General features: G+C 35.5%; 1 protein-coding gene across 1 annotated transcript in view; it reads left to right on the plus strand.

Moving 5' to 3' along the window:
• The window catches only part of LOC150104654 (protein PALS1-like), a 282,994-nt gene that overhangs the window by 32,009 nt on the left and 223,210 nt on the right, over positions 1-27,775 (plus strand). The window lies entirely within an intron of this gene.

Here is a 27,775-nt window from a genome sequence, read left to right on the forward strand (position 1 = left end):
TGCTTCTGCTCCGAAACGAATTTGGGTTGAGAGATATGATGGCAAATAGGCTTTATATCTTGAGGGATGCGAGCTTGATAAGACTTGACAGAACCAATACACTGGAAACGAATAAAATTTCCATCTGCGCTGCCTAAGATTGGATTTTTTTTTTTTTTTTTTTTTTTTTTTTTTTTGCGAATCTTTACATAGAAAAATTGTGAGTTAAGGACTGAGGATACAATCTCTTAGCAGCTGAAATGCCAGTTGCATAGTTCCTGTTCATATCTGCACTCATTTCAGCGGCAGTTCGATACGTGCAAGTTGTCTTATCTTTTAACCTCGTGATTTCCTAACTTTTATGTAGAAACGTACCTCCCTAAAAGAAATTTTGCATTCCGTGCCCTTCTATTAATTTCCCCTAAATAATCGCCGCAATTGCAGATGGCTTATTTAAATTTAATAAACTAACACTTTATTAATTAGCATTATGGAACAATATGAGAGTTCCGTCCCTGTAGGACTTTTCCCCGGAATTGCTCACGTATAGATACGGAACAAAAACCAAAGAAAAGGTGTCACCTTGAAGGGGAAACTATTAAGCAACAAGATAATAAATATCCCAGAAAGTAGAGACATCTTTATCTGTGATGGATAGCTGAAGAAAATACACACCTTCATGAGTTATTGCAGTACTTAAGACTTGAGCTATGTTCGTCATTTATTACTTCTTTCGATTAAAGATTTCAGTAGAGGTTGCTCCTCACACTTAATTCTTCTTGCATTACGAATAATACGGAAAGAATCTGATTTTTTCATTTAAAACTAGAAAATAATTGTTCGATTTGAACAATTGTTCAAATCGAATAATAGTTAACACTTATAACAGGCGAACATGTGGACACTGGACAGAGTTCGTGTCTCCTGAAGTAATACGATACCAAAGCAACTCCAATTACATAAGGTTGCTATTCTCATAATCATAAGTCATCGGATCCGTTTCGAAACTTTAAGTTTCACATAATTGGCAATGACGTAGCGATGACTTTATAATTTTCTTTATTTCTATAACGAAAAATAATAATATTTAGTGATCAGTGTTTTTAAGTGAACAGTTAAGTCTCCAGCAAATTGAAAATACTCTAAATGCAAAACTATACTAAACCAATCGACGACTGTTTCGTCCTCTTTGTACAATCAAAAGCGCTGAAATGCTAATCGCATGCGAAGACGGCTTGTTTCCTGGAAAATTACTAGTCGTTAAATCTAAAAATAAATCCCAGTACTCTTTTATCAAAGCAATGCAAATAAAAAATATACATAAAAAAAACCTGACTTGTTGCTTTTCCTTAATTCCTCTTTAAGTAAGTGGACTAAAACGTCTGTTAAACGAAAAGTAGGTGCGTCTGGGTGAAATAGTAAATGAATACTTTCGACGTTCTCTTTTGGCTTTGTAAATGCTCTTCGTGTCAATTGCGCTCGGCTGAGCTCGTTACTCCATTCGCGCGAAACAAGGTTTCAAACAGCAAGAGTTTGCTTGGCTCGAGATGTGTTCCACGTGAGCCAAATACCAATTGTAACACGCGTCTGTGAGCTCCAAGCATTTCGCACGGAATTAAATGGCCAAGTGGGTAGAGTTGGAAGTTACGAAACTATCTATGACGTACAGGAAAGTCTCATTAGTTGAAATATTTGCTATTCGGAAATGCCATAATCCCACAGAGCTCGAAATAACTGTGCTACTGAAATTCAAATTGAAATTTAGTTAAACTAGTTTTGTCATCGCATGTAGAAAAATTTTCACAAAAAAAATAAAAACAAACGGACAAAAACTGAACATAAACAATTTGCCTTTTAAAAGGAAGTATTGATAAGGTGTCACTGTTATTAGAAGATACAAGTGCTGGAATGTTTCAAATTGCTTGCGAAGTTCTTGAAGGACAAAGAGCAGTACTGGAACGCTAAATGCATTCTGTCTTTGACAATCGAATTTAAATCCCACTAATCACATGGAAGTAGATTACCGCTTAATATTTCTTTGATTTGAACTACGCAACCCGAATAAAGTTTCATCTGCAAACGCCACATCACAGAGCCTTAACTCTATTTTTTTATTATAAGCCACCTGTGAATGACTATTCCTTGAACTTCTGCAGCTTATGCTCTATCATATTTACAGAGTACAATGCACGCTGTAAATAAACTAAGAAATGGTTTAATAGAAACTTGGAAGAATTAAAAGGAATGTTAAAAAAAAAAAATTTTTTTTTAATTGTGACGTATAGAAGCAGCCGAGTAATGCTAACTGCAGGAGGGAAGATGAAAATGTAACACGTTCTCTCTCGCCAATACACAAGAAGTTCTCGAAATAAACGTCTTGGACACAGTCCAATGTTTAATGACTTTCAGGATGCTGCTCTAGAATATGCACGTTAAATTAAGATGTAGTAAGAGATAGCAACAGTTTTTTTTTTTTTTCCAGAAGTTCATATGAGTCGAAGGTCTTAGCTATTGTTCGTAAATGTACCACGACACCCTAGAATGATGATATAGATGTTCCAAGAATTTTATGTTGAATCGATACTGAGCAAATGATAATATCGCTGAAATAATGATAATGCCTCCATAGTGCAAACATTTAGTGAAGATATCCTTCCGTTGGAAATAGCTTAATTCCTCTAGGACACGAAGAAGTCCCTTTAGAAATTATTTCGAATAGAATGTGAGTTAGCCAGCCTCATGCGGGAGTAGTAGGAGTGTTTAGCTTGCAAGACACATAAAACAGCTAGGGAATACACGCAATCACCAGATATAACAGATAATTCAGACAGTTTATAACGCAAGTTGCTTAGCTGACTGTAAACACTTTAAGCTAAAAATCTTTATTCCAAATGAGGCTCATTTTCGTAGACATTATGAATACGTATCATGTTCTGAGGGAAAATTTAAATTATCGTTTCCACGAAAATGAGCCTCTTTTTCGTGGAAACGAAATAGAGGCTCATTTTAAATACGTTCGGAGTAAACTGTATGAATTTTTGATATTCTAATTTATATTGGTTGCACTGCAAGGTGAAAATATTAACGTCTACGTGAGAAGAATATAATCATAAAATTAATCTCGGATGTACATTTTTCAATCTGTTTATGCCTCATTCTTTAGCAACTTTTTTAAAGTTGCTAAGTCTTCTCTTTCCTTTCGTTGATTTATAATGTAATATATGTTTAGAAAATCGAACTTTTTCTCATTAGGCAGGAAAAATATTTGCGATATATTTGCTGATTTCAACTTCTCGAAGGAAAAAGTAAATAATGCAAACATCACTTTGCTGCTGTAACAATGTCCAAAAATGATTCATAATAAACCATTATTTATATATATATATATATATATATATATATATATATATAAAGAGCTTTTTAAACTAAATCCTGTCTCATTTTTATTTTTTCTGCTAAAAAAATAACTACCTAGTTGACATTATTTTCAGAAAAATTTTATTTATATTGTTTTTCCGAAACGTGTCACTTTCATCTTCACTACATTCTCTATGCAATAAGTCGCAGGTCCGCAGAGCAGTTGGGTAACGTGACACGGTTGGAAAACACTTAGCTTCGAATATCACTGCTGAGGAAGTATTTCTTCAGAATTTTTTTTTTTACCGAAAGCGAATTATCCGATCCAATATGCTTTTTCTCATCCCTCGAAGCATGCAGATTGGCTGAGAACTTAGAACTTACGATGACTCCAGGCAAGAAAGAACATTGGGAAGTATTATAGCGTAGCATAAGGAACTGGGGGATTAAGATCAGTGTTAGGGTTTACTACACTTGAACTAGGGGCATTAGCGTTTAGAATATCGAGACTTGATTAAGGAGGAGAATCGCCATTTCCTTCAAACAGTAACCGGTGATTGGAAGGTACTTGGTAAGATCACAAGCCTATTCAAGGGATGCCTTCAAGACCATACCATCATCCCCTTACCCCTGTACAATTAAGTCGATATCTAGGAACTTTTTTCCATTATTTCATGCGAATAAAATATCACAATAAACCAGTATATGCAAGTTAATTTTATTTGAAACTGACGCATTTCAAATTTCTGAGGCTTTTCTCAAAGATTGGCAAAGGTGAATCATATTTAACCGAAATGCTGCCTAATCTATCTTTATAGATTACGCTGTTGCGTTTGAACCAGAAAAAAAAAAAAAAAAAAAAAAAACATATCGGTCCTCATAAAATATAAAAATTCAGATATGGCATATGAAGTGTCGTCGATAGAGAAAAGTAGCTATAAACGGTGAAAAATAAAATTAAACGGGAGAAATATGCAACTGTGTTTTTCAAGTTTAATAACTTGGGCGCGCATGCAGAGAGAGAGGGGGTGGAGGTGAACCGGAAACGGGTTAAGTGACAAGCTCTGATTAGTTGGGGCCTGTTGCCTAACCGATATCATTAAAAATATCGGATGCGTGTACGCTTGATGGGCGCAAAAATTGATACTGAGAAAAAAAAATGGTCTCCAGGTTATGTATAGTTTAGTAAACGCTGGTGTTAGAGTAGGAGTTTGAAGTCGCTGAACATAATGGGGAAAAGGGAATATATCTGAAACAGTGTGAAGTCGCAAAGCTCTTTACTTAGGAAATTTTGAATTTTTCTAGATTTAGAACATAGAAACTTGAGGTTTTATTTTTATACATGCAAACTAAATCTGGTAGGCAATTTTATCGTATTTCAGTATGATATAAGTGTATTATTCTCTGTAATTATCGGAGCTACAAACTTAATGGTCTTTTTGAACAATGTTTCTTTAATTAAATTAAATTTAATTTATGGCTGCATTCTTCACACAGTGTTCAGTTTCCACTGCATTTCACTTTCACAAATACTCCAGATATTGTGACTGAATAAGCATATAAAATTCTGTCGTTGTTTTCAAACACCGTTAAACTATGAACAGCAACTAACCCTCGCCCAATCATAGTCTTCCTTCAAACTCATTTTCTTTCCGTTTCTTTTAAGTTGAGAAACCTCCACAAGATTTTAAATGATCTCTATGAATTGAAACGTTCAAATGGGAGGACGATTTGTTTTGAGATTATATAATAGGGTAGTCTGATTATCTTAGGCGAAAGCCGGAATAGAATATGGGGATTAAAAATCCTCGCATTTAAAATGAATACTAAACCAAATACCTATCTTAAATACAGCGAGTAGTTTGTTTATTAAATAAACTTATCTAGTAACATTTTGGCCAGTGTGATCCATTTGAACATCCTTTATTATTCGAAGCACGGACTTCGATAACTTTCCCAGTCAAACATGCTGAACGCCTGAAGTTCCACCACATTTCATGCGAGGACGAGTCCGTATTCCATATAGCATCTTTGGGATGCTAAATGGAATTTGCGTTCCATTGAATAAGAGGAACAATCAATTAAGAATATAAGAAAGATAAAACTTAAGAAAATAGCTACAGGAACACGGCAGGTCGGAAGTACATCGATCATGTGCAGAGTACATGGTCAACATGAGTGAGTGGTTGGTGTACTTAGTCTGCAACGAGGTTCAGATACTGGAGAGCCTAAAAATGCTTGGATAAACGCACTCCACATAATTATCCATCCCCCCCTCGCATTGTGTTATTGTGACCAAATATTATTGGTCTATAGCTTCATGTTGTTGCATACTAATCATCACTTTATGCGACCTTTCTCCGGTCCACTGAGTATCCAATACTGATGTTCCTTTATGTATCTTAGCTGTAACTGCAGTCGTTGGACAGGAACGGCATCTTCAGTACTCTCAGCTGTTGTACCCACATCTTGACAGTGTCCGAAACATAGTGTTCAAATACACCCCTTCGCAGTTCTTGGTTGTTTCATGCAGCCAGTTGATCCGATGTAGCACGTCTGATAGATTTTTATGATCCTATTGATTCTCCGTCTTGTCTCGTATCGATCAGACGTTTCCTGCCGCATGTCCGACCTCATGCTCTATGTTTATACACTGTTCTTGAACCCTATATATTGCATATGACCATTCAGGCAAAGCAAAGTTTCGGAGATACTTTTTCCTGACCAGCTGTCTCACACTGTCATCCCCTTCCCCACTGAAATCACATTAGAAAGCGAATGTATTGTCTCTGACACGTGTTCGTTAACTGCATGTTAATACAACCAACTGATGGATTCCATTTAGCATTGGATGCCCTCAAATAATTTAGCCGCTGAGTGCACGCGCGCGCACACACACACACACACATTCTTCGTGTGAATATGTAGGGAGTAAACCTGATCAATACTCGATTTGTGATTAGACTGAGTTGTTAATGCTACATTTATTGTCTTCCTAAAAGGGAGAGTGAGGAGGAGATAAGTGGACGAATTAAATGCCTTCAAGTATCTCGTTTGTTTTATAACTGGTTCTTCCAGCTATAAGAACGTTGTTTTACTGTCAGCAAGGGTGAGCATTAGCCTGCTTGATGATATGTGACGGTTAATGTCTTCAGCTTATGAGGGGTTTCACCACGGCAGTCTCGAAACATACATACTTTTAAAACCCCTTTGTCTCCAGTAAACAGGGGTATTGTGGTCTCTTTTGACTAAATGTGAGTTAGGCGGTCTCATACTGAGGTAGAGGGGTTTTTCTCCCGGAAACTCGGGGTTGTTCATGCCTCAGAACAGGCAAACCGGCCCTGTGAACACGCACGCAAGGATTTACAGTTAAAATACATAAGTCCCTCATTGGAGGACACAACCTCAACCGGTCCTAAGGGGACGGATGGGGAAAATGGGGGGGGGGAACCCCACACGACAAACAACAACAGGGTAGTGGTCTCACGTCGCGTGTGGCAAATCATCTACCACCTAAAGGATGTTCGCAAACATCATACCACAGTGGGATGGGACTGAAGACGCTATTTCCTCTGTCAACAAAGCGTCCAATCAAGGACTAGTGCAACGCTCTGTACATCTTATGTACGGAATCGAGTTCACTGGTCTCCGTGTGAGTGGTCTCTGCGTAGAATTACGGCTGTGGCAACTGAAGTTATAAGGCCAGTCTATCGTTAGCTGCATGTGTTCTCCTGCCCATTTCGTAATATCAGCTAATTCGCCTTCAGATGAAAAGTCCTTTATGTTTCTCGCATCTTAGTTGAGGTTCCAACACTGGTTTTTCCAGCCAAATTGAACTTTCTTTAGAAGAAAACTTTATTTGTGTTTATTTATAAAGAATCAAGCGGCTACTTCCTTAAACCTTGAACTCATTTAGTTTCTCATTCTGGACATAATTTTCTTTTCTTACACAATAACTATATAGAAATCAGATTCTAAACCTGATTTTTGAACACCTTTTTTATTATGATAATTATTATTTAAGAAATGCTTTCTTAAATATTGTTTTATCTCTTCTCTCTGAGATTAAAAAAATTGTATTAAGGTCATTGTAATATGTGAATATAACATATTTATTATTACGTAATTGTATTAATATGAGGATGGAAGAGCATGTTTTTGTCCGCTTTAAGCAATTTTTTCCCTCCCCTTTTGGAGATGAGATTCCACTTTTCTAAAGATTCTTCCTATTCTACAAATTAAAAGTAGTTATATCGCTCATTACGAGATGGGTGGCAGAAAATTTATGATAAACACCTAGAACAAAAAATTATTAAAGCAACTGATATAACCACAAAAAATAAAAAATAAAATAAATAAATAAAAAATCTTAAACCCTTTGACTCAAAGTTTCATCAAATTGTAATAATTTGTTGTTTTTATTTTAGGATATAAGAAGAATTGCTTTGATAGGTGATTATCATAACTTTATCAGCCTTCCCCTAGGGCGAGAGAGAAAAAATGTTCTGGAGGGCATTTGAGCACTGAAAGAGATTATGTTATCACCATAATGATGCAAAGAATTTTTAATTTTAGGAATTCAGCAGCCTCGGTGATTATTATTGAAGTTTGCGAATAAAACGGGTGGGCCTCTATTTCAGCAGCAAAAAATCTTAAGAACACTGAGAAAATTCTTAAGTCACGATGCTCCTAAATTGTTCGAAGTTGGAAAAGAAAAAGCTAAGCTATTTTTGGCTATGGAGCAGTTCCTTTGTAACAACTGGGCTTTAAAAGTTATAATCAAGTGAGATTTAAATCAAAGCACATTAATTTACAATTAAAAAAAAAAAAGTGATGAGCACAAGATATCGACACCTGAATGTACATGTAGTATCAGATAATAAGCGAAAAACGGATAAACCAATAACGTAAAAATGCCGAAAAGATGAAATGTGTAAATTGTGGATTTTGAAAGAACTGAGAATAAAGAAAGGGAACAAAAACCTTTTAATGCAAGCCAGCAAGATACATGACGGGTTGATTTGAGAGTACAGGAGATTAATTTATTTTGTTTAATTGCCATGAGGGGACATGTGTAAATAGGGTCGTCTGTGTTTGACACATTGGAGGGGGGGGGGGATCTTATTGCCAATGATTCTAAACAACATAATTTGGATTCAGTTTCTTGGAAATCGATCGATAAGACTGCAAAGCTAGCGTTCTGGCCCATAGGAGGGCTGAAAATTTGTTCGAAAAATTGTTCATTGTATTTAAAGTTGTTTGATGAGATTATTAGACTTACTTGGAGAGTCTTAACTCCATAGCCATTATAGTGCATGCAAGGGATATCTTGGTAGTGGGATTTTCGTGGTTGCTGGTATGTTTTTTTTTTTTCTCGTAGAAAGTAAGAAATCTGGTATGGAAATATTACAATCTCGATAATGCTCATTTGAGATATTTTTAATAGAACGAATGGTAGAATCAATATAACATATATTGCATCCTGACAGGCAGTTATAAATGACGTTATGAAATATAGTGGTTCTATGTTTTAGTAAATTTTGTAGTTTGTTCTCAGTGGCGAACAAACACAAAATTCTGTAATTTGAATATTTGCAGATTCGCTTTATGAATGTTTTGGGAATTTTAAAACTATGGGCGGTTTTGAGAAGAGGGGACGTAATTTTGGGTGGAGTGAATAGCGAAGTCCGAGTTGTTTCGGATACTGTCGAGCCGATGATCTCTTTCAGACGAGCAATTTCTTGGTTTAAAGGTGGAATTGGAAATGAGTACTTGTAGGCTTTAATAAATTGTGTTAAAATGACAGATTTTTAATGCATTTCACCTCCTATGCCCCTTATTGCAAGTAATTTCTAATGCTTGTAGGTTTGTGGTATACTGATATGATAATTGAATCTAACGAGAGCCAAATTCAAGAAGTTTATAGATTTATTTTCTTATTCAACCAAGAATTTCAATCTGGTTTTAGGTGCTCTCCCAGTTTAAAAGAACGGACTAATTGTTGTATGGCATTCGTATTACTGATGCACAGAACATGAACCACGTATCGACCGCAATGAGCGATGTAAATCGGTAGAGGGTGGAATAAGAATTGTTTCCAACTTCAGCGAGCATACTGCTAATGTTCTGGCCCATAGGAGGACTGAAAATTTATTCGAAAAATTGGTTATTGTATTTAAAGTTGTTTGCTGAGACTGAAAAGAGAGCCTAGAGAGTCTTCACTCCATAGCCAAAAATAGCTTCGCTTTTTCTTTTCAAACTCTAAAGAATATTTCTTTTATATACAGTGCAATGAAGAAACCGTTCTCAAGTATCACCAGCGGTGTTTAAAATTCATTTCATTAAAAATATGTGCGGAGAAGCAACGCATTTTCTTATTGATGACTAGAATAAACTATTTTCTGATCGACTTTCGAGAAATGAGGGAAAAGAATCCTTTAAATAAAAAAGAAAATAATAGAAAAAAGGGAAAAATGTTTTCCTAGGATTTAAATCGCTGCTCAGTGGCTCGCAATATGATGCCTACAGCGATTTATGATTAAAGCTAAATCGCTGTTTTTTTTTTCCTTTTTTACTCCACACCGATGATTCACTGCTATTAATATTCATTCGTGCTGAATGAAACATTCTTGCTGAAGCTTTCGAGACTTAAGAACTACCCATAAAAAGTTGCATTTTCCTCCGTTTATAAAGTAATAAGATATATTTCAACGCAAGGTATTAGCGTTTTTTTTAAGGAATGTATACAAACCCGGTGCATAAATCGCAATTTTTATGACGTATTTCATTAAGCTTCCCAAATACCCGGAAGTCAACTTTACTACAGTACCAAAAATGAAACTAACCATTAAATTAAATGGATGCCAAACACAATCGATTAGCTCTTAAAACAATTGACACGTCAAAGCAAGACTTTTTTTTTATTGTTTTTAATTTAAAATAGTTTTAGTGTTTGTCGGAAGGAGATGTCTTTGAGTCCCACTAAGGACATTAGACACTCTCATAGATCGATCAATTCGTCTCTGGCAATCAACGTAAGATGTGCCGTTCGATTCGTGTACATTATTTTTCGTTAATGCATCGATTCATTTATTTCAAGAGTACCGAACAAGCTTAAAAAAAAGCTTTTACTCTCTATTTTCTGAAAACCTACATCGTAACTCTGAGCTATGGGATAACAGCGACGCCGGATTACGATCGTAAAATGCAGTCAGTCGGTCTCCATATCCTCTGAGGTTAACGAAGCGAAAGAGGAAGCTCGACAAAGCAACAGACGTGCTGTTGTTTGTCACTTGAAGCGTGAAACGTCATTCGACGTGGACACTACATACTGATCGCTATTGCATGCACGGTCACGGAGCCAATCACCTTGAGAGAAACCTTCTTCGGAGATTTCCTTTTTTTTTTTTTTTTCGGGATAGACTAAATCACAATTCACAATTCCATACGAGCAGTTGTATCGAAATGCGATGTTAAATTTCCTCTATATGGTATCGGCGAATTTTTATCTGAACAAGTCTGAAAGAATTTAATCAAAATGCCATGCAACGTTTGTCGATAACTGCCTCATATGATCATTCGTTCTTTTTTTTTTTTTTTCCCTGTGGTGTTAGCTTTGTAGTCATCTGTGCAATGGGTCTCTAGAGCTCAAGTTTAACAAGGCAGGAGAAATATGACTTTCACTTGAAATTACCCCGGGGTACAATTTGAAAAGGCCACCGACAACTTCAGTATTCGTCGTTCAGCGGGAAGTGGTTTCTTGTCATCACGTTTGGTTGCGAATGTGCAAACTTTGCGGTCTCGCAAAGGAAACAAAGGCACAGAAATCAGATACCACGCAGAGTCAATTTAATTATTCATAGGAATTTCTAACAATTGAAGCTTGTAAACACCTCTTGTTTGAAATGCTGTTTACTGTAAACAAACTGATAAAACTTTATCCTATGCAATTAACTAACATGGCCTGGTTCCTCATAAGTTTCTTTTACTTCGTCTGCAATTCAAAATAATGATAATAATTGCAACTTGATCTCATGAAGGAACCATCTTCAACTTAGTTGCAGAAAAGTGCATTTTAATGGTTCTCTACACTTTGAGATACCACATTTACATCTTAATTCAAAGGTTATCTACCCGACCAAAGATATTTTGCTACGTTTTCTCCGGATACCCAGTAATAAGAAATGACAAGGCGCCTATGGAGCAACTAAAGCTACTCCTCAGGTTGTTGTTCAACTGAAATTTAGCACCGAGGCTTCTTACATGTTCTCCTTCCTCTCCGAATCAATAGTTATAAATTTAAATGCTTGGAGAGCGATAAGTGACTCTCCCCGAAGCATATAACTCATGGAACGTAGCATGGACCGAGGAGGTCTCTGCATTCTTATCTCGTGTATAGTTACGTTTACGGCCCCTAATTTAGAGGTCAGCCAATTGGGATTCGTGCTAATAGCCACAATAAATTATACTGGAGGACGCGGATATTCCTTGGAATGGACGGTTGTACGGTTAATCTCTCCTGGAACGTTTGGACTGCTACCTTGTTATGCTTGGACTAGTATCAAATCGCATCCCGGAAACTCGAGAAAATTTGTGTGTTTTTTTTCTCTCTCGAAAAAAACACACAAATCATCCTGATAATTCAATCAATTGATAGGTAAAATATACTGATCTGTCGTTACCGTGACTCTGCCTCGACGATAATTCTAAATAACCCTATCAAATCACATGTTACAGTTCCAGAGGAGCCTAAGATTGGATCTTGTCTGAGCTCGCTCAAAAAAGTAAGTTTTCAAGTGAATTGGGTGTGCTCTAAGGTAAGTAGTGCCTAATGCTTTCCCAGAGGAGAAAGGAACGCTCTTTCTGATCCGAAACCTAATCGTTTAACAGCTGCTCTCGACTCCAGTCACCAAAAATCAATATCTCGTGTTTTGGAAATCTCACGATAGAGAGCGCAACCTGTTCTTCATATGGCAGCTCATTATATATAGAATTGTTAAATCTCTTATGTTTGCTGAGGTGAAATGTGAATTTTATCTGCAGCGAGGTTTCTGGTCCTTCGAAAGCATGGAATGTGTTCTCTGTTTGACAAAGACGGGCTTATTTCAGGCACCTCTAACTCCAGTATGTTCAAACTTCCGAATTTACACAAAACTTCCTTCACGGAACTACGGTAGAGTTGATCTGATGAAGGACAGCATCGTTCCTTCTCTCCCTGTGACTCACAAGGTCATCCGAACAGCGCAGTTTTTTCTGGTTTAGTCAAGGAGACTGGTCCGTTTATTCTCTTCTGTCTGGCTCTGTGTGCTGTTGTTCATTGAAAGATTAGGGAAGTAGGGAATGACACAATTTTTGCTTGGAGTAAGCCCAACCCTAGTCAAGTATAACTGAACTCTGGAAACCGTAATCTACTTCTAACGGATGGGACTGGAAACTTAGATTATAAATCTACAGAATATGAAACTCGGATTCTGTAGATTTATAATCTGCAGAATATCAGTTTCATCAATTACCTCTATAACTGCATAATCATGGCAATCGACTCTAAATAGATGGATGTCCGTAAAAGATCCATTTAATATTGTCAGGTTCTGTTTCAAAAGCAGTATAAGCTTAAATATTAATTCATATTAATCAATAATTGAAAATTTACGAAGGGGGGGGGGGGTGTCTAAGATGAAGAAAAGAAACAAAACATCCCATTTCAACTCTCTTCTCTGCAGAGCACGAAGGCGATTTGGAAAAGTAATTCTCGAGTAGCAGTTTATATGGCTTCAACTTACAGCGATATAATAATTTATAACAATGAGTTGACTGTCTCAATTCAACCTCTTGTTATAATAATCCTATCATTTTGATTATGGAGATGAATCATTTGTACCAAACAGATTCTATTAAATTTTCGTAACCCAAAGTACAGTTTGGAATAGCGCTTTATAAATCTATATTGAATGGATGATTTTTATGATAACACACAGAAGGATACCTGAATTTTAATCAGAAGCACTTCGAAAAATATTTTATTTTTAGATGGCACATACAGCGAAATCTTCAAAGATTAATCGCGTTCTACATTGTGAAATAAGGTTAAATAAAATGTCTTTCTCACGTGAATAGAATTTATATTGAATAAAAGTAGGTCGGCTTGTTTTGAACCTTAGTAAAAAAAAAAAAAAAATGTCATAAACCTAGTTGGACTTAACTACTTGACGAATAACGGTACACATTTTTGCTTATATAACAGAGTAATAGTAGACACAAATTTAGTACACTTATTGTTTAGCGGTCTATTAAAAAATTCCAGGATTCTATTAACAATAATCTCTTATTAAAAGCGCGATAGGCCCTTGAATCTAATATAGTATTACAGACTTTCCTATGTGTGTATTATAGTTTTCAGGAAATTCGCAGAAATCTCTAACTTCGTTCGCATTTCTAACAGGTTGACGTTGAATAATGTGAACAATTCAAGATATCGATACCGATAAAAATAAGGTTTATCAGACGACAGCACGTGACTTCATTTCAATTCCATCCATGAAGGTAGTAAACTTGCAGCTCAAGATAATTCATCAACTTTACTTGAGTGATAAAACTTGGAAATTTCTCAATCCAGTTCAAGTCTCTAATAAGAAAAACCACCATTTTAACACCTAGCGATAAAAAGTAACTGCCACTGTTCACTCGGCCATGATAATAATTTTAAATGATCTTGCATTGATCTTACAACACGAAAGCTATTGAAATAACTTCGGATAAATGAATGTAAGAGAAACCGAATCTAAATGCTAGAGCGCGAAGTGAATCGTCGAGAGAGAGAGATAGAGCAATTAATGACCCCTTCCCATTCATTCCGATATCAAAAATATTTTATGATTGGACAAATTTAGAATTTAAATAGGATAATATGAAAAATTAGATAATGTCTATAGCAAAAAAAGAGGTTTTAACTAATTATCTCAATACTAAAAATTTTAATCAGAAAAATAGGGGCTGCCAAAAGCTTTAATGTGAATGAAGTCGCCATTAGACGAATCTTTCACCAATTTACAGACGAAAATTATTCGTGATTCAAGGAGTAAGAATAAGAGGATAACATCATCTATAAGCTTCTTAATTATACGAAATACATTTTATCATTAATGTATGCATATGAACAAAAATTGTTACGGTGCACTAATCTGAAATTTTAACGGAAGTTTTTGGCAAACATACTAAAAGTGAACTTATGTCTTAAATAATACTAAGAACAAGGGAAAATGTGATTGTTTTTTCATTCAGAATATCTAAACATTGAATCCTGAACGTACTTCAGGACGACATGTACTTCGTGTTGAGACCACTTCCGACAGCATCAACGAACAAAAAAAGTGACCATAACGAGTTATTGTTTTTACCAAATAGTGTTCGTTATATTATTGTTCCGTCACTCACATGTACGATTCGTGGAGCTGATTGTGTCAATCAAAAAGCAGGGCCACTTTTACGGTGAATCATTATTCGATAAGATGAGGGAACGTATACTAACCTAGCTTTAGCTTTATTTCATCCTAAGAATCCCGTTCTTAACATTCAAGGAAATGAATTACGATGAGTGCAGAGAAAAAAACTTTTATCGGATAAATTCTAGTTAGCAAAAGTTGGTATTTGTCTCCTAATCTCCATGAAAGTAAAACATTGTAGAAGTAGCCTTTATTGGAAAGACTTGGAAAGAAAGTTTTAGTGATATCAGAACTATGATATCACTGTGGGTGATATCTTTCAGGATACTCCAGATTTGTCTAAGTGTGTATTAAAGATAGAGGGCGAAAATAATTTTTCTTTTTACCAGAAATAAGACCGTATTGGGCCTTACCCGCGTTAAAGCTACTATATGATCAGTATCATATTGGAAAGTCTTTAAAACTCGGCATTTAAGGAATTGAAGGTGGTCTAGTATTTTCATATAATACGATATCATTTGTCATTTTACAAATTAGTATGGGGATGTTATCGTCAGCAGAATTGGATTAGATTATTGAAAAATGGGGGTTAGAAAAGAAGTTCAAGTTACTTCTACATTACTGGCGAAGTTGGAAGATAAATATTCATCTATCATCACCAGCAGTGAGCTGCCAGATATGGAAGTGACAATCCATTACAAAGAGGGAGATAATTAACTATAACTGTCTTCAAAATGGAAAATCACTTTATGTGTTTTGAATGCTAATCGAATGGGAAAGAAAATTTACAACATACTAAGTTCATTCTTGTAGAAATATGTGTTTTAACACGACAGATTCATCAGTAGAATTCTTCTGAAAGATGCTGTAAAAGAAGTGAGTTCGCTTGCTCTACGTCGATTCTTCTTTGTAAATGGTGTCTGGAAAATGAAAGGTTAAATGTTTGGTGTGAAGAGAAAGGATTTTTTCGGATATTCTAACTCTTAGCCTGCTGTACTATTATACTCTTATATAGGCTTGTAACCTGTCTTGGGTTAATGACATAATTAACTCTGATTATTTTAACTCAGCGTTTTAGTGACTTCATTTGTTTTATGAACGTTTTTTTTTTATTACCTTCTTTTTCATTCCTTAGTAAAGATGTAATTCGTGCATTACTTTAAGTTGACAATTTTATTAGTTTGTTTTGTAAACCTTACAAAAAAAAAATTAACCTTATTTTGTAACGATTCGTAATAGTACGTTATTAAGTAATGACATCATGAAGTTCTTTTTGTCTTATACAACACAGATATAATCCCTTTTGAAATGTTGGTCAATGTTAACACTCACTTTCGTACTATTTAGTATGATAACGAACAATTTGCTGAAGTGGTAGTTTTAATGGCTGACCTTTTTCTTCACCGTAGCCACCAAAAGGATGATTGTACGATTAAAAGCGTGCGTGCCGTGTATTGTGCTCTCCTGGGAAGATTAAGTTACGCGAAGCCGATGTAAGGAAATTGAATAGGCTGCCCGTAAACATGCCTTAAGTGTCATGCACTTGCCATTCACTTTCTTCGAGCAGTGTTCCCTGTCTAGCCAAGTCACTGGTGGCTCTCCGCATCCCCTCGAGTTTAATGGCGAACTGAATGAAAGGTGACACTTTCAGCACACACTAATAATTAAGTTACCTCCGAAAGTGTCTTAAAGATTTCAGAAACGAAAGCCCCACACGTGCAGTAAAATTGATTATCTGAAATGATCGCTTTCAGCACGCATCAAGGCTCAATGAAAGTAATCCTTTGGTTACAAAGATAAATATCCCAGAATCCTCTTAAAAAGAATGTCTGGATTATTTATATATTAAGTAAATAAATGATTTAGGCTTAATGTTATATTATCGATGTATTCCAACTCTAAACGCTTTAGTAAATTCGGGTTTTTAGATACCTGCTTTTTTTTTTTTTTTCAACTGCCACCTTAATCTTTTTTGCATCCTCTACAGATGAAACGTAAATGCAAAGATGAGTGTATTTCAATAATTTGTTAAAGATCTAAAACTAGAGTTTATCAGATATAATCATCAATGAAGATCTGCTCTTATTTATGTCTGAGCAACATTTGACGGATATCACATCTGAGTTTCAACAGCGATTTTATGACAGAATCATTTTTTTTATGACAGGATCATCCACGAAAGCATTGTGTATATGAAATTGTAAGTGAAAATAATCTAGTCATTGTACACTCACGTTATTATGAAGTACATTTCATATATGGATTACGTATTAATAACGGGTTGCATTCTTTGCTTTACTGACCTATTTTGTATTTTTTTTTTTTTTCTTTGCTGAGGCGAAATGTGTTAAACAGTATGTAGCGATCAGTACTACGCACTGGGTGGTACCAAAACTATAGCACTAAAGGAACATTTAAGCTAATGAGAAACAAAAGATAGGTTGGTTTACAAAGCATCCATTTTAAAATGACCATTTTGAAAATATTTCTGAGCGAATTCCTGTTATGCAAGCAAAGAAGAGAATACAACAACCGAAATAAACTGAACACTATTTTAAACCGAAATGAGTAGTCAGAACATTCGCTCGTACGATGATAATAAAACATCCGGTATTTGACGGAAGACGACAGGAAGCATGACACAAAAGCGGTTTCAAGGGCATAGAATTACGGACGGAAGATCCAGTGGAAAAAGTCAGGACAACCTCTGCAAGGGTCACTTGGAATGAATACGGGATGCTCTGTGAAATGTTTGTGACGAGTCGGATGTTGGGTGGTTTTTGTGGCATAGAATAGTAGCTTTCGCGATCGGAAGTAAATGCCTTTTATGTACGTGTACAATCAACATTGTATCCAAATGACTTCCGGTTTATGTGATGCGTTTTTGGTTACTAACAGGAAAACAGTTTCTGTATCATCGAATGTACTGAGGGTGAAATTATGCTCGAATTTAGAAAAGATGGGATCGAGCCGTTCTGATACCGAATCAGCAAACATCATGACTTGAATTCAGTGTACATCTTATAAAGTAATTTACTTTTGATCGAAAACAAATTCAGTTGCTAAATAAGTGGATTTTGAATTAGAAAATAGTCATTTTTGCTGTCGTATTTTAGTGAGAATTAAAGGCGTATACCCGTCTGTTCTTTTATTTATATTTGTATTTTTAAATTATATTCTGGATGGTAGTATTTCACAATTATACAAACTAGAACCTTTTTCTCCAATTTATGATTGGCGACCTCCCTCATGTGTGCTATAAAGAGCGAGATAAAGGAAACAGTTCTCACCAGTAGTGGACTGGCAGTTGTTCCTAATTTGCGGAAAGAAAGACCAAAAGACCTTGCTCGAATCAAGATTAGGATAACTTATCGTAGTGCATGTTAACGAAACAATAAAATGCTAAAATCACTTTAATATACTGCAAAAGACAAGGTAGTTGAACTGCGTGGTTATAGCCTTCAGACAGTTACAGAACAGCTACATGACACATTTAATATTTTCAACGAAAAAGAAACCTCCAGAATGTTCTCAACTATATAAATTCGTGTTATAGTAGTCGAACATCATGAGTTTTCTAAGGTAATCTTCAGATTTTGTTTGTTTTAATTTTTTAAACAAACTTAAAGATTACTATAAAATATCGGAGCATTATTGTTAAAATTTTGCAACTTTTGAAAAGCACTCTTCACCCAGACCTCTTCGTAAATCTCAATGCCACTGTGGGATTCAAATCCACAGTCTACACTTTAGCAGAGTGGAGCGCATTCTCTTTTAAAGTCGGCCTAGGTGTGAACGCTTCATAGTTTTATATTAATTGGTGATGATTATAATAATAATTTTAGTTAGTATTAATTCAAACCAGCAGTTAAATAAACATAGTAAGCTAATATAATAAATATTAGCCTGCCTAGACTCGTGGTGACTTACATGAAACTAGATCGTCGGCAGAAGAAATAATTTTATGTTCTATTGTAGTCGTCAACTACAGGAAATTTGTCTAATTTGAGCAACTTTCCCCTCTCTCCCATGGTAGTAAATACACAATAAATTTAGGCGTTTCTTGAGGCCGGGTCACAAAAAATTAAGCAACCCATCCATCTGTCGTTTGTCTTACTACGAAGTGCAGTAACCAAATCATTTCATTGGTTGGTGAACTGCAATTCAGTGAAGGAGAAAATGTGAAGATAGGAAGACTGGGACGGTTGATCATAATGGCAAAAAAAAAATAAATAAATAAAAATTTGCGTTGGCCATATGTTGTACTATCGGACAACTTACTAGATCTAGCAATCTATGGAGCAGGATCCTTCATATTTCAGTTGTGAAGATCCAGCTAATCCTCATTACTTAAATGTAACCGATTCTTATTGGAGATGACGGGGGTTCCAAAATTGACTTTGGTTGTGCCAGTATTCCGGTCATGGATCAAGCTAGAAAGCCAAATCAGGACGAATTTATATTCCTCAGGTCTTCGCTGTTTCGATAACGATTGCATTGTAATATTTCGCCTGCCAACTGTGGTCAAGTGGTCATAACCATTCCACGATCATTGCGTTCGTTCAGGCCAATGGTATCCCACGTGTTATTCATTTTCTTTCACACTATGCTAGTGTATATTCACTGTGTGTAAATACACACAGTGAATATACTTTCCACTGGTGCACTTTCCACTCAGTAGCGAAACCAACTGCAGAAGGGGGGGGGGGGGAACCAAAATATACGTACATCGAAATAAAGCGGTGTTGCAAAAAAAAAGAAGTCTTGATAACAGGAAGGAAAAGTGCCAACTAATGTTAATGTTTATATTTATTAATCATATATGTGACTGATAATAGTAAATCCAAAATCCTTCACTACTCAGCACGATGTTTTGATCGCAAAAATCTATTCGGCTAAACCAGGAGGAAAAAGAAACAAACGGAAATGAGAATCCACTACAAATTTTATATTTCTTTCTTTCTTTCCCTCGAAGTTGTTCAAAATCAACATCAAAGTGTCAAACTGTACATCTCCTAAATCTCTTTTATCTACAGGTTGTTCGATATTGATCTTTCGGCGACTACCGACCACTTTATTCCATCTGTGCCTTCTGCATCAGCAGTTTCGGCTGCAAACCCAGAGAACGAGTTTCAGTAATGACGTCAGCTTTTCTTCGCACATCGATGTTACTGTCTTTATTATTCTTGACCTATTAGAAGGAAACTTCCAAACAAACGGGACTTTGTCAGCTGAGTTTTGCAAAATGTGTAATACCGATTAGATATGTTTCGTCTCTTCGCGGGTATGTATTAATTTTAATGAAATCCAGCCAGCCAGTCAGCATAGCTGACTGGCTGGATTTCATTAAAATTTGGGATTTTTACTAAAGTTTGTAAAGATTTTTGAAGTGGGTTTATATCTATCGGATATTCTAATTATTATTTTTTTTCTTTTAAGTTTGCAAGTTTCATCATCATATTGGAATGTTCGTTGATTTGTTAAATGAAAACCAAGTTTCTTATACGGCTTAGCTCGTTTTAAAAAAAAAAGGGGGGGGGGGTAAGCCTGCAAACTCATATGCAAATTAGTATCTTTATCACTTAGTGAGAAATCTTCAAGGCATCCAATTTCGGGAATCGCTGCTTATAAACATTGAAGGTAAATTCAAACAGAACTTCACAATATAAATTTTAAATGTTATCACTAGTTCAAGAATAGTACGAAACGCACAGATCTTCGAATTACTTAACAATAAAGGATTATCTATAGTTAGTCATATTTTTAAAAAATGTCATTAGAATAGAAATATCATGTTAAGGTATAATCAGTAACCAAATCTGCGATGGATTTCGGTAGAATAGTGTCTTCAGCCCATGTGTGCTAACTGATTGGAGTTGTTCAAATCCCTCTGCTGCTTCTCAATGTTTTTTTAATAATACCGAGGTCAATAGGTTTCGATAGGCTATCCGTAACAATCACCGACTGTTACAGATAATTAATTTCTTTTACCAGAAAAGGTTGATCATATGTATTGTTATAAATAATATATTAACACTAGCAGAAGAAACCTGATGCAGAGGACGTTATAAGGAGATAGGTATATGAATTGTTATCAGTCTCCTCAGAACAGTTTGACTAAAATACTTGCATCAAGGTTGAATGACTTCGTGATAACATGAGTTTATTCACAACAAAGATCGGTAATGCTTAATTCTCAAAAAACTGAACTTTCAACGACTAAAAACAAGCATTTCGGAGGGAAGAATCTTACTACAGTCCGTTTTCATAGGAATGGAGAACTCTGGGTCTGGCAGCAGTGAGTCTCGTTATGAGCAGGATTTGCGTTGTCCAAATGTAAAGCATGGTGACGGAGATGTGACATTTTAAAGTGGCTTTCGTGCTATAGAATTCCTCTACTGGTTTTCATGAATACTACCATCAACAGAAGAGTGTACCTTCAAAATGCTACATGGAAGAACCATACAGGTTGCTGGAACAACAATGAAGACAGGAAGAAAGAACGACAAGGTTGCATTGCAACAGGTATGAACGACCAAACATATTACAGTGCAATTGTACACAGCAAAATCTAAAGTGAGTTAGTTCGAGAATAACAACGACAACACGCTTGTAATTTGGAATGGCCAGGTTGGAAGCCAATCTAAAATGGCTGAGCACTTGGAAGGAAGGGGATCGGCCTGTGAGAAATCGAGGCGGAAAGTTTAGTCGTATAAATCCTCGACTATGACTCCGGCTGAAGTGAGCCCTTATTAAAAAATATTTTGACTTTCTGAGATTTACCAGTACTTTTGGTAGCATAACGTATACATTTATCTACAAATGCTCTACTAATAACAGCATCCGACCTAAATTGGCAGGAAGAAATATAATCCACCATTATTATGAAAAGAAGTTATTCTCGCCCTTCTTCGAAGTTCATCATTCTGCAGTGTCTTTTGCTTTTTCTTGAGGACACTTCTTTCATATGTATTTTCTCAGCGTTTTTTTAATTAACATAAGATTTTCCTTACTTTTTTCCTCCTCTAGTTATTACTCCCCCTCTCCCCCAACACACACACACACAATACAGAACGATGAAAGGGATTTTTTTCCTCCTAGAAACTTACTTTTTCATTATGCGAAACCGGCACACTGGCCTTCATAACTTCGCTGCTTCTGCTTAATTCAAACATCTCATCCTAATCCAGCTCAACAATCCACACCGCGAATTTAATCTGTATATATATGACATGGTTTTGTGAAATCACTTTTACGAAATAATTTCTTAAATTAATAATTAAAAAGAAAAAAAAGTAGACGAGCTATTTGCGTCTTATTACAAATTTTCGGAAATTTTATATAAACTGCAAAAAAAGTTATCAACCATAAAAAAAAAACAACAAAAAAAGTGGGAATGGGACAATTTGGGCCCATGGGTGTGCACATTTTAAACCTATTGAAAGAAAGTAAAAGTACTAATTGCTAAAAACGCATTGTAATGCACAACGAAGGCATATTGCAAGAGAAATTTAAAGAAATTGGAACATCGGTCTTAATTATATTTCTAACAAAAGGAAGTCTTTTGTACTTTGAAGTAAAAATTTTCTTTCTCATTTGGACAATTTCTTCTTATTTCAAATGAGAACTTATGCATTCATATCCGCAGTGTATTACAGAAGAACTTTACATAATTACTCTTACATAACTAAGACTTTAGATGTTCTAAGCTTCATGCCATATACGGCTTTTTCCTCCAGGTATTGAAAGATACTTGATCTTAAAATAAAAGGCATAGAAAACTTTCAAATGGCTATTGTAAAACTTCCAAAGCCTGATTGTATTGTGAAATAGGAACAAAAAAAAATCATGATCAAAAGCTGATTCGTTGATTTTCTGCTGGATTCAAACACAGTCTTTATCAAGAAAATGTACTTTTTGTCTTCATCTTCATGCTTATTTTACTTGGCTCGTAAATAGAAGTTTGTATGGGACGTAACTTATTAATTTCGTCTTTAGGTATGTTTAAAAACCAATAATCATTTTTTCCATCCGACCAAGTTATTCCCACTGCTCTAACTGAACCGATATCATTGAATTAATTCCCTACGCTAGGATTCTGTTTCACAATTCATTATTCCTTCTTGATACTATCTATTATCAGAACAATTTGCGGGCATTGATTGGCCGAGTGGTTAGTTTTTCTGCTCTCCAACAACAAGAATAAATTAATAAAAAATAGAAGAAATCTTTACCCTACCCACACGATACTAATGTTCTATATATAGGTTCAAAGGTTTGGTGGGTATGAGTTACATCAAAAAAGAAAACCAGTGCTCTTGAATAGTTTCAACCTGCACTGTGAGTAAATAATTACAAGAGTTTTGCGGCCGTGATTTTCGTTTTATCTGGTGAGTATAATCAACGTAGCAATTTCCAAATATTACATCCAGGTCTTAAATTCAAGACTAATCGATTAAAATAACTTTTTTCCCCTCCGTTACAATGTCATATTATTAGCAAAACAATTTGAAATCAGTATGTTACCGTGCAGTAATTTCCGCTATTATATACTAGTGGTTCAAGTCTGAATTATTTTTTTTTTCTTTTAGAATTTTATCATTCTTCTTTTATTAGAAAAGTGTTTTTTTTTTTTTTTTTTTTTTTTTTTTTAGTTAGCGAAACATATCTAAGCAAATCAAAATTATCTACAGCAAAAATGGTAGGTTTGTTTGATAAGTCACAATGGCAACATACTGTACAAGAATGCGATTACGAAACGTCTATAGACAATTGTCAACTGGGAATATTTTGACATCGTCTTGAGTATTTGCTATAATCAGGAAGCGTGAAAGCACTCTTCCAGTTGTAAACTTCGGTCTGAGTATTCTCTTCAAAACTGATGTAGCGATTGTCTCCCAACCTTACAAATATAAAATGTACAAAAGTTCAGTTTTTTGTAAATTCATATAGCAAAGGGTTTTGGTACTTTATTTTCACCATTTAGAATGGTCACTCCACTTAATGCTGTTTAACGTTAATATCAATACATTAATGTTAGGAAAATATTGCACATAATATATTGTAATGAGGCAAACAATGTAAAAATGCGTTGTGATGCATATGATGTGAAGGAAGTCGTAGATATTGCTTAGCGACAGACTTCCTCACTGCCCACTCCCACTGGGGACACTTCCACAGTTTAGCATAATATGATGCTTAATCTGGATGGGGGGGGGGATGAAACTTTCATAATTCTGTAATAAATTAAAGTGCGAAAGCCAGAATATTAAAATCGCAGTCTACGGATTACAGCCATCTTAATTTTCGGCTGTATTTGTTGACGCTTAATAAAATTTTAGAGTTCGTGAATCTACTCGCGCATACGTTCTCAAATTCACAATGCGAGGAACTTTCGTACAGTTTCGAGTAAATTGGTATACTGCTGCTATTAATTGTTTCTTATAGCAGCTACTTAAGATGCATATTGCGATCAAACAGAGTTGATCATAGCAGCCAACTTCAATGAAATTAATTCATGGTTGCGACAGTCAATAATATATTTTTTTTTAGTGCTTTGTGTATTTAGCTTTCTCAGCTGAAGGATACTTTCAGAGGCCATCATCTACGTCACTCCCATTTCAATTTTTAATTTGCGTATTTTCATTTCATTGTGCTTAGTCACCTGTGCCTTCAGCATCTTAATGCATCAGTTACTTTAATTTTTATTTTTTTTTTCAAAAAAGAAAAAAAAGAGTTTTGAGATCTTCTACCATAATCAAGAGTTGAGGTCCTTCAGAATGCATTTCTATTTTCTTTACTTCCTTGTTGCACTTTTTTCCCTACTCGTCACGTTTGTCCTTGTCAACTAATACGTGAAATGATTAGATAGTTCTCCTAATCTTGGCATGTTCTTGGAAAGTGTATTAAAATCTTTCCATATTATCATTTTCCTTTTGGTTTTCCTCAACACCAAAATTGTCTATGCTAAGGACTTCCATAATTTAATTCTTTAATGTGACTGACTTTTTTTCTTTTTTTCTTCAGTTATTCTTACATTTTCTCTTAGTCAGATTCGTTGGCCGAATTGTTAGCATATCCGCTCTCCAACTAAGAGGCTGTACAGCCTATTTTTCTTTAGTTTGTCTTTAGTTGAGAGATGAATCAATGCCCAATGTGAAAACACCTCCGTGCATGAAATGGCTTGAAAATGTTCCATTGTTTGGATTCCAGACAGGATTTCCAGATAATTAAAAAAAAAAAAAAAGTATCAAAAAATATAGATATAGAAAAAAAATCAATTGCGCATAACACAATCGATAAATCGCTTAATTATGGATGATTGTAAATGATTTTTAAATAAAATCCTATGAAAGCTTTTTCATTCTCCAAAGGGAGTAGGTGATATTCTTTTGTCCTTACTACTTTGAAATAGGTAAGCAACTAACCCTCATTTCCCGGCATCGCAGAGGTTGAGTGTGGAGGATGCTTTCAGCGTTGAACATTCACATGAACAGTCCCCGTTTTTTTTTTTTTTTTTTTTCTCTCTCCCGAATGTGTGTGTGCCAAATCACAAACGACGTGATACATCAAGGCATTATTGTAAGAAAATGTAAACTAAGTGACAGGTAGTTTTATACAATAAAGAAGAAAGGAAAAAATAAAATTTTAAAACATAATACTGTTTTATCGTGTGTTTAATACTATTAAATAATACTATTTTAGTATTATTTAATATAATATTATTTTGAAGTTCCATATTTTAGAAAATATATAGAGACCATGATATTTCCATTGCCAGATGTTTCATAAGTTTCAGTCAGTTCGCGAGCATAGCATAAAAGTTTTCGAGATCAGCTAATTGAAGACATTAAAAGATGGAAAAGCGTTAATAAAATGAAAATCAGTCAGGCAGACCACACAAACTGTGACAGAATAGACAAGTGAAAAAGAGTTGCGCGTTCTTAACGTCATGCATAAGTGATTTCTCTCAAACCCTGCTTAAGTTTATGTCGAAGCATTACGTACTGAATTTTATAGCTTTCCATGGAAAACTGCTGGTGAGTCGAACATCATCCCAAGTAGCGCTCGGGTTCGATTTATAGCAGAGATTTATGGATTATACTCATCTTCATTGGACGTTTGACAGTTACACGACTGTAGTATGGAATGACGAATCAAGATCGGCTGTTTCGATAGAAACTGATCTTAACAGATGGGCTGATTCATCATGGTGACGACACTACTTTTATTCAGGCTTTCATTATAGTGCCGGAATAATTTTAAGCCGCACGTTATGTTGACACCCACCTGAATATCAACATGATAATGCAGTAGGTCATCATACGACAAGGACTGTAGGCATGATTTGATGAAACAGGGGGGGGGGGGGCACAAAGATTAATCCAATTATCACAGACACTCAATGTGAAGCCTATCGATCACTTTTGAGAAGTAATTCGGTTAAGGGCAAAATTAACACTCCAATTTCGTTGCAAGAACTGATTACTGATTTTGTGGAGGAATTGAGTCAACATTACCCATGTTCGTTTATCAATATTTAATGGAAAATCTACTAAGCAGAGTAAAATCGTAACAGCTGCCTAAATTGTATTTAGCATCGACAAATTAAAGTATTTGAGAAACTCCAGGTCTTCAGTGTTGTTGAAAACCCTCAATCAAAGAAACGTACTTTCCACCTTGTACATTCTTAAGATAGTCTGATTCACCTAAACAATTCAGTTCTGATAGTCAGCGACTGCTAAAGACTCGATCATTGCATTGATAATTATTTGACAAGTCTAAAGAAACCAACGGAAGCCATTCTCCAGTGATGAAAAGGCGACCAGATTGTATTCGCGGACGATGGTGTTGATTGGCAGGCAACGTCTTTCAGGAGACCTAGATAGAAGCAGTAATTAAAGATAGCATCGTTCACCGGAAATTACCTCAATTTAGGTCTCTCCATAGAGCTTTTCTTTGTCTCCGCGAGAGTTAATCATGCGTTGCTGGTAACTCCACCCTCCAACATACAACAATGAGTAGAGTCGTCTGCCAGATAAAGAGTACAGAGGTCACCCAACCCTCCTTATCCCTGTTTCCTTGGTGATTGTTCCGTTGTGGCAGCAACCCTTATGTCGAATCAGTAACGGGAAGTTACTAGTCTAAAGGTCTCGCAAGTTATCTCGGTCCTGTGAAGTTACGGTAGCTTAAATACGTCCTTAATTAGGTGGAGGGGGTTATTGCGAAGCGCGTGCTGATTTTTTTTTTTTTACTATGTCTACTGACCTTAGCGAAACGTCCTTTTGACGCTGCTTTTAATCTTAGATAATATCTTGATATTGTCGACGAGCATTCTTACCTTTTTAAAGACGAGACAAATGGGAAATTTCCTTAACAATAAAGGAAGTTTAAACACATGTTTTGTCTGCATTAGACTGAAATCGATTCCGCAATATTTTCATTAGCAGCGCTTTTCCAATGTTCACTATATATTCATGTATAGCTTATAATTCTCGATTCGGCTTTATGGTTCGAAGCTAATATATTTACCTGGAGCGATGATGCTGTTCTACTAAACACATTTCTCACAAGGAATCTTGGCACTGAACACACAAAGAAAAGGAGGGGGAAATGTGTTACGTGGGGGGGGGGGGGACATAACTGCATTGAATCCAAAGGACACCGCCGGGGATGTTGGCCAAAGGGACGGCTTTTGACAAGAACGAATATACTTTTGTTTGCGAAAGAATCTCACAGTTTCATAAGATGCACATAACATACAAAACTTTGCATCATCACTGGTTTCCTTAAAAAATAATTTTCTTACTTTGAATGATATAGCGCATTTACTATTATTAGTTTCTTGCAATAATAAGGGAAAGTTTATTCTTCGGAACATTTATTATTTTCATAAGAAAGATTCCGGTAATTGGACTGCATGTTTATTACGATAAATAACAATAAAAAAACAACCCGATAAGTTTCGTAAGTCATATGACTTACATCTTCAGGTGTCA

This window comes from Typopeltis vanoorti, chromosome 7, assembly GCF_054136105.1.
Source record: "Typopeltis vanoorti isolate ZY-2024b chromosome 7, IOZ_Tvanoo_1.0, whole genome shotgun sequence".
Lineage (NCBI taxonomy): Eukaryota > Metazoa > Arthropoda > Arachnida > Uropygi > Thelyphonidae > Typopeltis > Typopeltis vanoorti.